This window comes from Manacus candei, unplaced genomic scaffold, assembly GCF_025592945.1.
Source record: "Manacus candei isolate 608988 ecotype Guabito, Panama unplaced genomic scaffold, ASM2559294v1 h1tg000059l, whole genome shotgun sequence".
NCBI classification, from domain to species: Eukaryota; Metazoa; Chordata; class Aves; order Passeriformes; family Pipridae; genus Manacus; species Manacus candei.
The window spans coordinates 3,496,218-3,511,953 of record NW_026138107.1 but is presented as its reverse complement, the minus strand read 5'-3'; the positions used below and the strand labels follow the sequence as shown (position 1 = coordinate 3,511,953).

The 15,736-nt window shown below is 37.6% G+C and overlaps 1 protein-coding gene across 4 annotated transcripts in view; it reads right to left on the bottom strand.

The window, feature by feature from the left end:
- Window positions 1-15,736, bottom strand: part of RIT2 (Ras like without CAAX 2) — a 173,098-nt gene that overhangs the window by 73,196 nt on the left and 84,166 nt on the right. The gene's annotated exons all lie outside the window — the stretch shown is intronic.

Genomic DNA, 15,736 nt, shown 5'->3' with positions numbered 1-15,736 from the left:
ATGATCATAACTACAGTGATTATATTAACATTATGTTAATACTACTGTAAACATTAATGTATAATATATGAGTGCATGGGAATGTAAATATTTATGTAAATGAATGTTTTCATGAGACTTCTATGCGTTTACCCTATCAAAATTAGTTGTTGTGGTTCATTTTATAAACACATTGTCATGGTTTGAGAGCTTCAAAAATTTAATCCTCTATCTTCAAACCCTCTCCCACATTCAACCTAGTATAAGATCTGTTTTTCCAGACAATCACACGAGACTTAAAGTGGGGAAAGGGAATATATTACAATGACTGTACAAATAAATATTGCAATACATTATACACACAATCTCAACTATCTCTACCATGACAAATCAGAGTTTACAATGGACCAGATCTCTTCTCCCCTCCAAATAAAAGTCCAGGAGGGAAGAAGGAAAGATCCTTTCCAGTCTCAGAGCAGCAGTTTCTCTAAGGCAGCAGTCATCTATCTTCTTCACATGCAGCAGCTGATAGCTGGACTTCTACCAGCACACACGAGGGGGAAATCCAAGCCCCCTCGGCCACTCGTCTTTCAAGTGAGGGTCTTCTTCCGTAGGCTGTGTTCACCAGGACAAGGGTCACTTCACTACGTCATATCACGAAGCTCCGGGGTCTCCGTGGCAGTCCTTATCTTCAGGGGATTTAAACCCCTTGGCAGAGCTCCTGTGCTCTGCCTCAAGCAGCAGGGGAGCCAAGGTCACCCCCCTCCGCATTCTCTTGGAGCTTTTTAGCTCCTCTCTCTCCGATGCTGCATGTTGCATTTTAGGACTTCCATCCAGTAGGAGTCCACCACCCCAACTTAAGAGGGGTCTCAAAGGGGTTTTGGGGGGTCTGGTTCAGTTCTTACCCCCAAAACTCTGTGTAGAGTTTAGTCCTGCTCTCTCTCTCTCTCCTCATTAGACATCTCTGTGTCTCTCCTACTTGGCTGTAATGCCTCTGCCGCTTCTTATCTTTTCTGGCTCCCTGACACCGTTTCTGGACGCTGCTTCTACTGCTGCTCTGTCTCTACACACTCACGGTGGAGAAGACTTCTTTAGCTTTGAACCACAGGTACCTAGCCCAGCATTACACTGTTCCAAGTCCCCACAGCCCCCACCCGGGGACTGGGGGGGCCCAGCCCCCCAGTGGGGCTGCTGCTGTCTCTCCTCATGGCTCCTACAACACGGTCACTTCTTCTACCAAACTACAACTAACCTTCTCTTCTGTTTGCTTATGGTGTGTTTATATTTTGCAGAAGAGCTCATTGGATAAAACTTCCAAACTTCCAGGGTCACCACCCCCTGGGGTTTTATAACTGCAGGGGGAAAACTGTTTTCCCCCCACCACACACATGTTATAACAAACAGCAGTGACACTGAATAAATCAGCCCACAGTTCTGTATTGTCCCCCCACGGTATCATCATCAGCAGCAACTTGATTAGGGACAGGACATGAAAGTAGTTGAAACAGAAAATGCTTCTGCTGTAACCTCACAGCTTTGGGGTTATCTAAGGCTCCTTTCTTTCAAACTCTGTGCATACCTGGTTGAATTACTTTTTTAATCAAAAAAATAACAAACCCTTTACATTTGTAATTCCTACAGTAATTAGTCCCATAGTTTATTTATGCAGTGTGTAGGAGAGCATTTTCACTTTTTACCGTATAATCTGATCAGTTAATTCTCCCTCATTTTTGTATTTTTAGAAACAATGGATAATCTTTATTTATTCATGTTTTCCATTACTTTTTTTCACCATAAAAAAATTCTCCCAGTTCCCTAACTAAAATTTCAACATTTGGAAGCTCTTTAGTACCCTTGATTATCTTTGTCTGCCTACTTTTACATTTTGAAATTCTTCTCTATCACATTTGAGAAGAATGGAGGATACCACCACTTGTCATGGGATTTAGGGAATGCTTAATGACATGCATCATTTGTCTTTTTCTGCTCTGTCTTTATTTCTCTCCTAGCATTCCAGTTTGCCACCTTTGGCTCCTACAGAGCATTGAGCTGACAGAAATCAGCCAACAGTAATTCTCATGTGACTTTTTTTCAGTGGTGATAGCTTGTTTACAGAACTTTGCCATGTATTTATTGTCATGTCTGTCCCTTTGATACTTTTCAATTTTCAGCATTGAATTTCATCTTAATATATTTAAAGCCTGTATGGCAACATCCAGGCTTGAAATATATTAAGAATTAATCTTAAACCTCATCAAGGTCAACTGTCATTTTTACTACCCAAAATAGTTGAATACCATTGAAAGTTTCTCACTTTATTGTCCAGTTACTGATGGATCTATTTCAAAGAGGAATTTCTATATCTACCTGGAGTTACAAGGATAATTTCTCTTCATTTTTGATGATTTGCCTTTGTTTCTTCTCTCTTTTGATACTTATTAACATGTGATGCATCTTCCTTCAATTTTGTTTTCGTTATTCACATAAAACTCTTTGTAAATTTAAGAAGATTGTAATCAGAATGCTGTTCCTTGTATGTCTGTTGACTTAATCAAAGAAACTGAAAGATTTGCTAGGCATCAGTAATGTCTCTGGAAACCTAGATGACTTTTTCCTGTAGAAACATATTTATTTGTATTCTAGTTATTTCTGTTCTTATACTAGCTACGAATTTGCTCAGCAAAACCCAGATTTACTGGTCTGTAGCTCCCTGAACTGCTCTGAACTTGCCATCTTCCATTTCCCCAGTGCTGATTCCATTTTAAGCATAGTTAATAGTTCAGCAGTTTTATACTCGAACTCTTTTAGAACTCTTGGGTGAATACCATCTGTTCCTGGTGATTTGATACCACACATATTATAAGTTAGTTCTAAAACCTCTTATTTCTAGCATTTTTATAAGCTGCCCAGGTATTGAATTTAGACAGCCTACTAAAGAAGCTCTCAAACCTTAGGTCCTAATTCTAAATTTTGGGAAGCTTATGTTCTGACTGCAGATCTTTTGTACCAATCACTCCTATCCTGATGTAAATAATAACTAAACTTAATGTCATAACCCATTTTTCAGCTTTAGGTACCCACATGTCTATCATTCAAAATCACCTCAACATTCTCCATCTTTACCATGATTGTTCAGAATACAAATACCCCAAAATTCTATAATTTAGGTACATTAATCATCAAGATAAAGCCACAGATATGGAGGTAGGTAAAGGCAGAACATTACTGACTTTTCTCAGATGTTAGAATTTCAATGGAAAACACAAACAGGAGGAAAAATTATTCAATATAAGCACTGTTGATATTTCCATCAATAGAGAAAAATTGAGATATCCTAAATTACCTGTCTGTTTTCAATCACTGTCTAGACAAATAAACCAATACATTGAAGAAGAAGAAGGCTTAATACATTTTAATGGATAACAGCATTAAGGGGTTTCTAAGTAACAGCTCATTACTTAATTTCATGTAACATGAGAGGTCTTTTTCTTTACTGCAGTGTGTTAATTTTCTGTCTTAATATCACCTTTCTTTTCCACAGAATTATTTTCTGCCAGAGATTTCAATACTATGAAACTTTTCTACTACTTTCTGTTTTCACTTTCTGAGGGGAAATGGACTATCCAATCCTATCTTGCTTTATTGACACACACTCCCAAAGAACAGCAGGTTTTTTAATCACACAGTTAAGGAATTTGCTGGTTATAAAAAGGAAGAAGAAGTCTCCACTAGTGTGTAATTTTGGCATAACAATAAGCCTTTAAATTTAGTTCACAGGGAGAATGGAAAAAAATTCCCGCTGGAACTATTCCATTGTTTTTTATGATTTTTTTTTCATTAATTATCTCCTGTTTCCCTTATGGCCTTTTTACCTGTGCTCCACAAAAAGTAATTTCTCTTTTACGGACATTCCATATTGAAAATGTCAGGCAATTGGGACAAATATGAAACTATTTTTATGTGCTATGGTTCCAAAATTAGCAAAATCAGTATTTTGCATGTGTGTCTGTGCTAAATTTAAATGAAATAAAAGGGGTTAGGTTGACAGTAGTAGAGAAGGTAGCACTCTTTATGTTAACAGAACAATGGTACAAACAGTGGGAGATCTACTGAAAAATTAGTTCTAAAAAACTAATTGCACCTCAGATAGGCATATTTTGGCACAGAGAAAAATTCTTATTAACTCCTGTTAATAAGAATGCCAAGAAATATTTTCAGAAGAGTGCACAAGGGCGCTTTTACCATTGTCCCATCCAGCCATGGCTTCATGGTCCAGGTTCCATGAAGATGGAAGAACAAAACAGCATTGAATACAACAAAATGCTTCCCCAGAAATTTACTGATTTTGATGGACAATTTTCATCTAGGAATTATCCTTACATACAATTGTCTGAGACTAGTTCCTTCCCAATAAAACACAAAGGACTGAGGCATATGCTTTAATCAAGGAAAAACAGTAATTAATGAACTGTGACCTATAAGTCCTCCCTACGTGTCACTTCTTTCTCCTCATAGATGTTTATCAAATGAATTACAAAACCCTAGCAGGAGCAAAGACATCAGATGTAGCAGTGAAGTACCGTTTGTTTCAAAACACGGAAGTATATTAATATTAAATTCTTTAAAATTCTTATATAACAATTAGTCGGGGATTCAAGTATGAAGTCTTTATAAACATCATCATGACTGAAGAACTGTCTGATGTTTCTCAAAGGAGTTTCAGGCTTTGGTCTCACTGCTCACAAAGTGTTACTGACCCATCTATGATCTCTTTAATTCTACCACTCTATTATTCCTCTTTTTTCTTTTTTTTTTTCCCTAACAGATGTCAGGGATTCTCCACATTGCAGATCCTCACAATCAAATCAAGCTATTCTCAAGTGCAACACTCCCATTTGGTTTTGAGAGCATTATAATCTTGAAAAGGTTAACTGGAATCACCAGTTATCTTGTAGTTACAGGCAATCATCAGTAAAATCACCTCATTCACTTCAGATGGGAAAGAAAATGGGATTAAAAGGGGATGCAACTTCTCCATAAGGAACACTTCTTCAGTGAGTCGCACTGGGAAGTGAGCTACACAGGTTCATATCCCAAATCAAGTCAGAGGCCACCAGGTCTCATAAGTGTTCAAGGCATATTTTACTCCAAGAAAAGTATAGATCATCTGTACTCTTTCTTCCAACCTTCTCCTTTGAGTATACCAAACATGCAGCCACCTACAATCCCTTCCCAACCTACAACAAATAACACATTAATAAAAACTATTAAGAAAAAAAACACCCTCTTTATATTTAAATAGAGAAAATCCCCACAATTTTCTTCATACAATATCTTAGAAAAGAAAGCAAAAGAAATCAGGGGAATGACACACGAAGCCCACATTCCTGCATTTTTTCAGAATTAAGTGAAAACGCCCAGGTAATTCTGAGAATCTGAACATACTTCTCAGCCTGATCACCTGCACCCAGTATAATCCTTGTGTTTGACTTCAGCGGAAAACAGACTAGGACTCAGTGGTAGTAGCTGGTGTGTGGTTTCAATTAGTCATTAGGAAGGTTTGACACGATGATAGGAAGGTCACTAGGCTCGTTCTGCAGTTTAAGTGGGCTCAGACTAACCACATCTGGGGTAATATCTCTCAGATTTCGGAGCAGGGAAAAAAAACCAAACAAAACATATCTATATCATGCTTCCTCAGATCTGAAAATCCAAGAAATTATGAGCTGCAGAAATGAATGGAGCCTAGGAAACAAGGGCAAGTTTCACTTTTTTAAAAATAAAAAGAGAAGATACAGAATTATCCCGTGGTTTGGCTAATGAAAACCATCATTAGATGTAAAGACTCTGCCTTCACCACCACCTCAGAGAAGATGTAAAGCAAATTCAGAATTTTGATGACTAACCATATATGACAGGAATACCCAAAGGGTGGCCTGTGGTGCTGATGAATATCCTACACTGAGCACAATGCTGGTGTTAGATTACGGTGTTAAGACATGGAGACAGGCACAAGTACGCACAAAACCCTGCATATTTGTGTCAGTCCTTCTACCGTGTGACTTAAAAAATTTGACAAGACATATTATTTTTCTCCTTAATAACCTTTTTGAATTGCAGTAGGTGGTAAAAATGACATAGAGAGAAAGAACATTTCCTGAGTAACAGAGGAAATAAATGCAGCAATGGCAGAAGGGAAGATCATCCTTTTACTCTTTTAGAAATAACACCCATCCGGAGAAGGTGGATGAAGATACTAAACTGTATCAACTAAAATAAATATTAATTTCAAATGAACAACACACCAAACCCTAACTCCCAGACTGCTTGGGGGTTGATGAGTACAACTGTCTGATTAATAATGCAAATGACTAACACTGAAACTCTAATTTTGATATTTTGTAGACATTTAATATCTTGAACTTCAAGTGTCATAATGTGTTTTAATATCATTTTATAACAGGTAATTTCCTGGTTCTTCTTGAATTAACTATGCTATATCAAACAATTTACTCAGAGATTTAGAAGCTACCATTTTACACAGATTTTATACCATAAAATTTGGACACTATGGATGCGATATTGGAAGTTCCAGAATGGATATTATTAAATTACAGATATATTTTCCCATTCATTTACTTTTTTAGACTGTTTTTTGGGGCGTAAGTGCTTTCAGGCCTCTTTTTTTTTTCTTCTTTGATTGTCATATGCAGCTTAAACAACACCACAGTGTGTGAAGATAACCTGCTGCTATTCTTAGGCAAGTTGTTAGATCTGGTTAAAAACAAAACTCTCTAACTTCCTAATTCATTTGGAAAAAAAAGAGTCATTAAGACAAGAATATAAGCAAATCCTCAAAAAGCAAAGATGATTAAACTGATTTATCTTCTTTTCTTTAAATGCTAGTTCACACTCTTATTATGAGTGACACCATAATGAGCTGTAATTAAATTCTGGCAAAATTTCTACTTTCAAGTAATTTGAACCAGTACTACAAAAAGCCATAGGAAACTACCCTTGATATCAGGAATTCACATTTTTGTAAATGTATTCACATTTACACTCAGTAAATGTGGCTGCCTATATTAATCTGCTACTTTGCTAAGGTACTTTTGTTTTTACAGAGTTACTCATTACTGTCTCACTTTCAGGACAGAATCTTCACTCAAGTGCAGATTAACATGAAGAGTATGTATTAGTTCCACTCTAATTAACCGTGTGCTTAAATAGTTTCCTGAACTGGAACTGTAGTAAATAATATATAAGAGTTAGGCTGAAATCTTGATCTTGAGATGCAAAAATAGCAACATGTACATAAAAAGATACCTTCCCATTGCATGCCATCCTCTTTCACATGTATGTGCACCTGTGAAGAAAATGACAGAATAAATCTGGAGAGATGGAAGGTCATTTTACTTCGGGCATGGATGGTGGAGAGGCAGGACTGTGCCCCAATTAGCACTGCCTGATGTGGTATGTTCATGACTCTTCCCTCTCTGCATTACGAGCAGGTTGATGTCTGGCTTGTACACAGTGTGCAAGAACAAGATTCACAGAGAAGGCAAAGAGGATTTCTGCAAATAAACTCAAAATTAATAAAATGGAAGTTGCAATCAGTCTCTTGAAACTGGATCAGGGCAGCAACTGGAATGAGTCACACACAACTCCTTCTTTACACCTTTCCATGCCAGCGAAAAATGAACTATGAAAGTCCTTCAGGGATAATTAGCTACCTCCAAGTTTTGCTTTTGTCCTGGTTTAAGGTAGGATAATTTTCTTTTTAAGAGCTGTTACAGTGCTGTGGTTTGGATCTAGTACGAAAAAGAATGTTGATAACACAGTGAAGTTTTGGTTGTCATTCAGCAGTGCTCACTCTAATCAAGGACTTTTCAGTGTACCATGCTCTGACAGTGACCAGGTGCACAAGAAGTCAGGGGAAAGCATGGCCAGGAGAGCTGACTGGAACTGGTCAAAATGATACTCCACACCATAGAGTGGCATGCCCAGTATACAAACTGGGGGGAAGTTTCCTGGAAATAATTTCTGTTTGGGGACGTGCTGGACATCTGTCAATTGGTGTTGAACATCACTTGCTTCTCTTGGACTTTCTTCCTCCCTCTCTTCTATTTGTTTTTCAGCTTTCCTCTCCATTGTGGAGCAGAGGAGAGTGAGTGAGTGGCTACATGGTACTTAGTTGCTGTCTGGGTTTAAACCACAACAGATATCCACCTGTAGAAGCTACTAACGAAGCACTAGTCACCCAAAAAATTATACCACTGTGTTTTTCCTTGCAAGCTGTACTCCTTCATGTGATCACTGTGTAACCAAGGGGTTTCCCTACGAGATACTCTAAGGAAAGCAGCAGCATCCTGAACTTGCTTGCAAACAAGCCCAGCACAAGGCTGCTCTGCAGCAGTTTTGTGTGGAAGTTTTACATTTCTCACTTACTTTAATTAAGAAGAAAGCTCCTGCTGTCATGACTGTCAAATGAAAAGTCCTGGCCAGAGTTAATCTCTCAATTTACAGACCGAACAGGGAAATCTCAGTCCAAGTTCACAATGAGGAGCAATCTAGATCAAGAAGACAAGAGACAAGAGCACATCTCTGTCCCTTCACACCTCTCCCTGGAGGTGTTCTCCCACTGAAGTCACACATGATCACACCAAGCCAGGATTCAGTACACAAGGAGGACAAAAATCTCTGAGGTCGATGGTGAAGATAAAGCAGGTAGAGATAAGAGCCTTTTAAAACAATACAAAGTATGCTGCTGTTTAATATCCCTAGTGCTGAAGTGACCTTGCAATACCATCCCCAGTGTATACCCCTGGCTACATGTCCTGTATTGTCTTCCTTTGGCTACAAGAAATTAGTTGTCTTTGGTTTTATCTCTGAATATACAGGTTTTGTGCTATAAAGATGTTATTATCTGCAGTTCAGCTATTGTTTTGCTGTTGTTTCTTCTCTTTCAGAGCAGCCTGTTATCTGCATCTTAGTCCCCTTCAAATGTCTTCTGCTCCAAGCTGAAGGGATTACAGGATTTACTGGATGTTCACAGGAGGTTAACACAATTATAAATGAAATGAGCCAACAGTTTCCCTACAATTGTCTGCGTGTCTGATTCCATTTATTGCAGCTGTGGTTTGGGGGAGATTGTGAAAATACAAAAACATTGTAATGACAAGATGGTAAACTGTGTATAAATGAACATTTACTAGAGAAGCTAAGTTGGTAATAATGGAATTTCCTTCTGAAAGACAGCAACTCCCAAATTTGCTTCTACAATTGCATTGTCATAGGAAAACACACTTTTTTTTTGGTGGGGGGCAAACAATAAAAAGATTTTTTTTTAAGCTATATGAGGAAGACTTCATAGGACAGTGAACTTTGTGAAATAAATGCTGAAAAATCAAAGCCAATTAAAATAAACAGAAAATAAAGGTGCGGAGGAACATGACAGAATCCAGATATGCATTTTGATAATGTAAGAAAGTGATTATTCAAGGGTCTGATAGATTTCTAAGATAACAAAACATAATGACAACTTCAGTAGTTTTAGTTCCAAATATGCAGACAACTGTCATAGCTCCATCAAAACAGCAAAAGTGGTTTATATTGTTCAGAATTTGAAGAGCAAACAAAGACTATGATGTGATATCATGTGGGAAGACAATATGTAGGCAAGCGGATATAAATGATGGCAACTCCTTACAAATGTAATTTATTTTCATCAGATATTGATGCCAGCAAAATGGAACTGTCCATGGGAAATGAACAGCCAAGATGATATCAAAATGGTTGAATTAATTAATCTAAAAATTCATTAAAAATTGCAAATAAACAGAACCTTAGAATCATTAAGGTTGGAAAAATCCTCTAAGATCATCAAGTCCAACTGTTAAAGCAGCACTTCCAAGGCCACCACTAGCCTGTGTCCCCAAGTGTCCCATCTACAAGGCTTTAAAATCCCTCGAGGGATAATGATTCCACCACTGCCCTGAGCAGCCCGTGACAGGGCTGGATAACCCTTTCCATGAAGGAATTTTTCCCTAATGTCCAACCTAAACCTCTCCTGGCACAGCTTGAGGCCATTTCTTCTCATCCTGTCCCTTGTTCCCTGGGAGAAAAGCCCAAGCCCCTGCGGGGTCCACCCTCCCATCAGGGAGTTGTAAAAAGTGAGAAGGTCCCCACTGACCCTCCTTTCCTCTGGGATGATTCCCCCTGGCTCACTAAGCTGTTCCTCATCAGGGCTGTGATTCAGACCCTTCCCCAGCTCTCCTTCTCTGGATATGAAATAGTTTTGAAGAATTTGCTCTTCTGTGCCATATTCTCCTCTGGATTTTTTTTCAATAAATTTCCATTCCCACTGTGCTTTTTCTAGCCATTATCTAGGGAAAGTCGGCCTGAATACATCTGAAATATTTTAAGATCACAGCTCATACTATTTTTAGAAGTGAGCACTACTTAAGAATGAAAATTTATTAGATTTTATTCATTCAAAAACTGAAGATGAGTGCACAGTTCAGAACTCTAGTCTGTAGTTAGCAGCAGCAGTAACAGAATGAATCAGTAAGTTCAGGTTCTAAGCTGAAAAGATGTCAGAAACAATTTTGTTAGTTTTCAGCTCACCCAAGCACCACTGTAAAAAGGCCAGAAAAGTAGTTGTCTGGGCTTCCCTCTGTTGTCAGCAGCAAGACAGACATCTTCACAGGCAGATATATCTCATTTTATGATATGTTTCTATCATATGTGATAAATCCTGGTTTCCTGCATGGATTTTATAGGCAATCTGGCCAAGCCATTTAATTTAATCACTTTGCAATGTGTATAATTAACACAAATGTATACTGTTCTTTGTCAATAAACAGCAGAGAATGCAGTAAAAAAGTTCAGAAGAAAAAATGAAACCTTTCATTCCTTGCGTAGGCCACTGGCCTGAATAGTGGAAAACAAGTACAGACTATTCCACCTAAATGTCTTTAAGAGAGAAAATGAAACTTCTGGTGTTACAGTACAGTTACACATTTCAAAGCAGTTTTAATCCCAAAAGCAAAGAAATTCAGCCTGATGGCAAGGTAAGAAATTCAGAATACTGCAATTTCATGATTCATAATATGAGTAAGAGAGCATCTAGTAAACAGTGCTTCATAGTCATGCACTGAAAAATACAAAAATAAAATATAGTATCACATTCAAGTATTTTCAGTGTCTCAGCCAGTTACCAGAAGGTACAGACTGACAATGTTTGGTATATACTGAGCAGTTATTCATACAAAAGAAACCAAACTAAACCAAGTTAAAAAAAAACTAAACAAAAACAAAATAACAAACATTAGCTGTCTCAGACTCAACAGATACTTCAAGGTTTGAGAAGCATGAAAATAGAGCAACTGTCAAAATGAGAAATCTAAAAGTTGATGCTCACAGTGTCTGATAACCAGTCAGCTCATCTTGAGCAAATTCCAGAGTAAAACCTCATTGAAGTGAGAATATTCTGTGACCAACTGGCTCTGATAATGAAAATTTACTGAACCACTCTAATCCTGGTTTGAAAATTATCTTATGGTATAATAAAACTTTAGGAAAAAATCTAATGAAGCCTCTGTAATATATTTGCACTTAAACTAATACATTTTCCAGGTCAAATCATAGAATCATAGAATTACAGAACAATTTGGGTTGGAAGGGACCTTAAAGATTGCCTGGTCCCACCCCCTTGCCATGGGCAGGGACACCTTCCACTATCTCAGTTGCTTCAAGCTCCATCCAACCTGGCCTTGGGCAATTCCAGGGATTGGGTAATCACAGCTTCTCTGAGCAACCTATACCAGGGCCTCCCCACCTTCATAGTAAAGATTTTCTTCCTAATATCTAATCTAAACCTACCTTCTTGCAGTTTGAAGACATTCCCTTTGTCCTGTCACTACAGCTCTGGATGGAAAAGACAGATTTCATGTTGATTTTGTATTTCCTACTGAAGGAGAAGGCTGTAAAGGGAAATGCTTTCAAAAGAGTTTCTGCTGCTCCTCTCAGATTTTTGCTTGAAGTGAATAATACAACTCCTGTGTGGAAGGGTAAACAACTACATAATTCTTTTCAGGACCAAAACTGTACTGGAAAAGCTAACAACTTCGATGACAGGCTTCCCAGAGAGGCCAGTCAGTAAGAAGCATGAGCTGCCCTCCTAACCTCGGACTGAATGGACATCAGCATGTTATCCATAGACATCAATTGAGCCCACAGCTTATTCCTGTGAGGTCAAACAAAACCATAGAGGAAAAACTGTTCAGTGAAGGCTATGAGGTTTTCTACACAGGTAGAATTTCCCAAAGGGGTTCTAACATTCACATTAAAACTTTGAAAAAAGCTGCTAGGAAGCATGTTTTACAGCTTAGACCCACAGTCCATTATTCAAAGGAGATTGTGTAGTTAGTTCCCCTCTGAATTGCTCAATGCAATAAATATATCACAATGATCCTTAGGAAAAGTCTTATGGATATTTTTTTAAATAATACTTCAATAATGCCACAGGTCCTACTTACAAAATATTTTAATATAAAGCTTCAATTTTAGGATTAGTATGAAATGAGGTCAAATAGGATCAGGTTTTTAAAGTATTTTTTAAAGATGAATGAGTCCTAATTAGATATTTATCTATCATACACGTTTTAAATTTCATTAAGAACCCAGTGTCCATCCAGAGTAAAGTGACAAGGCTTACCTGAAGTGAAAGTATTGGTGGTACTTTCAAACAGCTGGCCCTACATGCTTCTGAAAAACTGATGGTATTAAAAGACATACAAGCATTATTAATGTAATGATTTGTTTTAAGAAGGACTACAGACAAACCCATTTCTTAAGATGTTAAAAATCACAGGCATATGTAAAGACTATCACTTCACTGAAGCCATCATAAAATAAGAATATTATCTAAAAATAATAAGCTGGTTGGTTTTGTTTTTCAGTAGTGTTTCTCCAAAGACATAATTTTAATTGTAGATTAGTTTTGTTCTTGTGGTCTTGTTGATGCATTTTAGGCAAGCAACATACATCATTAACTATACTGTGTAGGGGATCACATTTCAAACAGAGCTTTGTCTGGCCAAGCTACTACAGCCAGTCTGATTGTTGCAGAATTGTCATTAAATGGAAATGATACCTGGGAATATTGAACTTAATGTTATGTTTTGAAATAACATGAATAACATTACAGTTGTTTTAATGAAATCCATAGGAGAAAAATGTCATTAAACAAAGCCACAATATTGGCCCTGGTGCCCTGGTCAAATTCCAGTCTGGCTGATTGTATTCTGACATCTACTATTTTTCAGTTTGAATCTGGTATGTTTGTGAACAATCCTCACTGTTTGTTCATTGATATGTTAATGCCTTACATCATCAGCTTTTTGCTGTTTGTCCCCCCAGAGTTAGTTAGCTGTCACTCTTGTCCATCCAAATGCTCTTAAATGTCCATCCAAAAGCCATAACTACAGTGCATGACCTTGAAAAGATCCCTTTAAATCTACCTTCCCACAGTTCAGCGAGTTACTTAGATATTTCTTAACCTAACAAGTGAGCATGCATATAACTTATTTCAGTGTTTGTCAAACACACAGCACAGCCTCATGTCCCACTTCTGACAAAATGAGATGACACAGTCCTTTAATATGTGCTTGAAGCTGGGCACAGAGGGGTCCTGCCACACACTGGTGCTTTAGTTAGGGTCAGGAAGGTACTCTGAGCAGTACCTCCTCATCACCTCCACTTAACCACAACTTGCTTCCAATTGTAATCTCTGAGAACATGACCTAAAACAGATGAACTTTAAGTCCAGGAGAACAACTTATTCACCTCAGCACCAGCTAATTATTGACACAACAGACCTCGAGTATAGAAAGTCCAAAGTTAAAAATAAATTCCCAAGGTGTGGACTTCAGAATAAACTGTTTTTTTCTACAGCTCTGCTCGTGTTGGTTCATACCACTAGCTTATGGACACATAGGCATATTCAAGTGCTTTATTCAAATGAGCAGATCTGCTTTGCTTTATCTTACTGGTCTTTGACTTAAGGGTCAAAGTCTGAATTGAAGTGTATTTGAGAAAGCCCTTCTAACATTGTTGAACTCTGTAGGTTTTAGAGAGCTTATGGGGGAAAACATTTTGAAGACCTAATTCCTGGCTCATTGAAAGGTTTAAAAAATGTAGGACAACAATTTTGAATTTCCTTGTTTAAACATTCAGTCATGAACTTCAGTGGTGATCTCATAAAGCAGCTTTTATTGTGCCTGTCACATCTCACAGTCATAATTTCTAATATCATTCCCAACTTCCCCCCTCCATGCCCTTTAATCTTGAATGGTCAAATCCAATCCAGACATTCATGCACACAAATTTTCTTGTTCATGAGATCAGACATGATCATCAAGGAGCATGTAAAAGCATTTAAATCAGGCATATATACTTTTATATGCACTGACAATAATGAAAATATAAAAGTTCAACAAAAAGTAAGGTCAGAAAGAAGTACTGCCAAATATCAATGAAAGAGTATCTTTGTATCACTCAGTGAATAAAGCATTCCAGAAAATCTCATCTATGAGTAACTGTAGATAACCAGCCGTATCCTATTCCTGGTGGGGTCAGGTGCAGTGTCCTGTTCTCTCGACAGAACAACTGAATCTACATCCCTCCCAGTCTAGTGTATAAGCACAAGGCACTGCTGTTTGAAGCCTCAAGCTGTGCATTAAGCTGCAGCTGGATTGTCTCCATTAGGGTTTTGTCATAGCCTAATTTAGGGAGGAAGTCAATGATCTGGAAAACAGATGTGAAGTTTTAAGTGTACATAATCAGATCTTTAGGACTAATTTCAGGTTTGACGCTGCCTTGGATTTTCTGCCTTCAGGTAGAAGAAAGAAGACAAAGAAATGGGAAGAAGAGTGACAGGATAAGCGGAAAAAAGTAGACAGAATTGTGTGAACACAGACAGATATTAATGAACCTAAACCCACCATTTTATTTAACTGTTACTTATGTCTGCACAGGAGTCAGGCATTTGAAAACAATCACAGTGTATATTAGGAGTGGAGTGTCTTAAGATTTCCATATAGTGAAATATCTTTTTTTTTTTCTTCCTTTTCAAAGCTTCTGTTTAGGATTAAGGATATTTTCCTTTCAATACCAGGTCACAACCAAGCCATTCTAACATGGTCTCTCTCTAACTCACTCCCTTGCACATACACACATCAATACAAACAGCAAGGCGAGAAGTAGAGAGGGAGAAAAAGGAAAAGGGTGAGCAAAGATTATTAAAGGCATTGAGAGACCCACAGTCATTGCCCTTGTAGTCAAAAAAATATGATGCTCTAGGGGTATAGTAGCTAAATCTTGTATACAAATCAAAGTGAATTCAAGTCCCCGTCTTACCTGAACATTTTAATAACATAGTCACTGCATCTTCAGGCAAAGATAATCTCATATATATTTCTTTATTTTAACTAATTATGGGGGGGTTCTTTTCAGTTTGAGGTTGATAAGCCTTTAATTAATCTAGTATGCTTAGGAAAAAAGAAAATCTTTAATGATTGGTAACTTCCAAAGAAAATAGGGGATTTTTGCCCTAAAGGTCCTGACTGAAGCTTTTTCTGTGTTCAATACATATATATAACTTCCAACAAAAATTGAAAAACTTTTTCAAGTAAAAACAAAGAAGGTTTGTTTGTGATTTACCAAGGCTACTTTAAGTTCCACAACACATGAATAA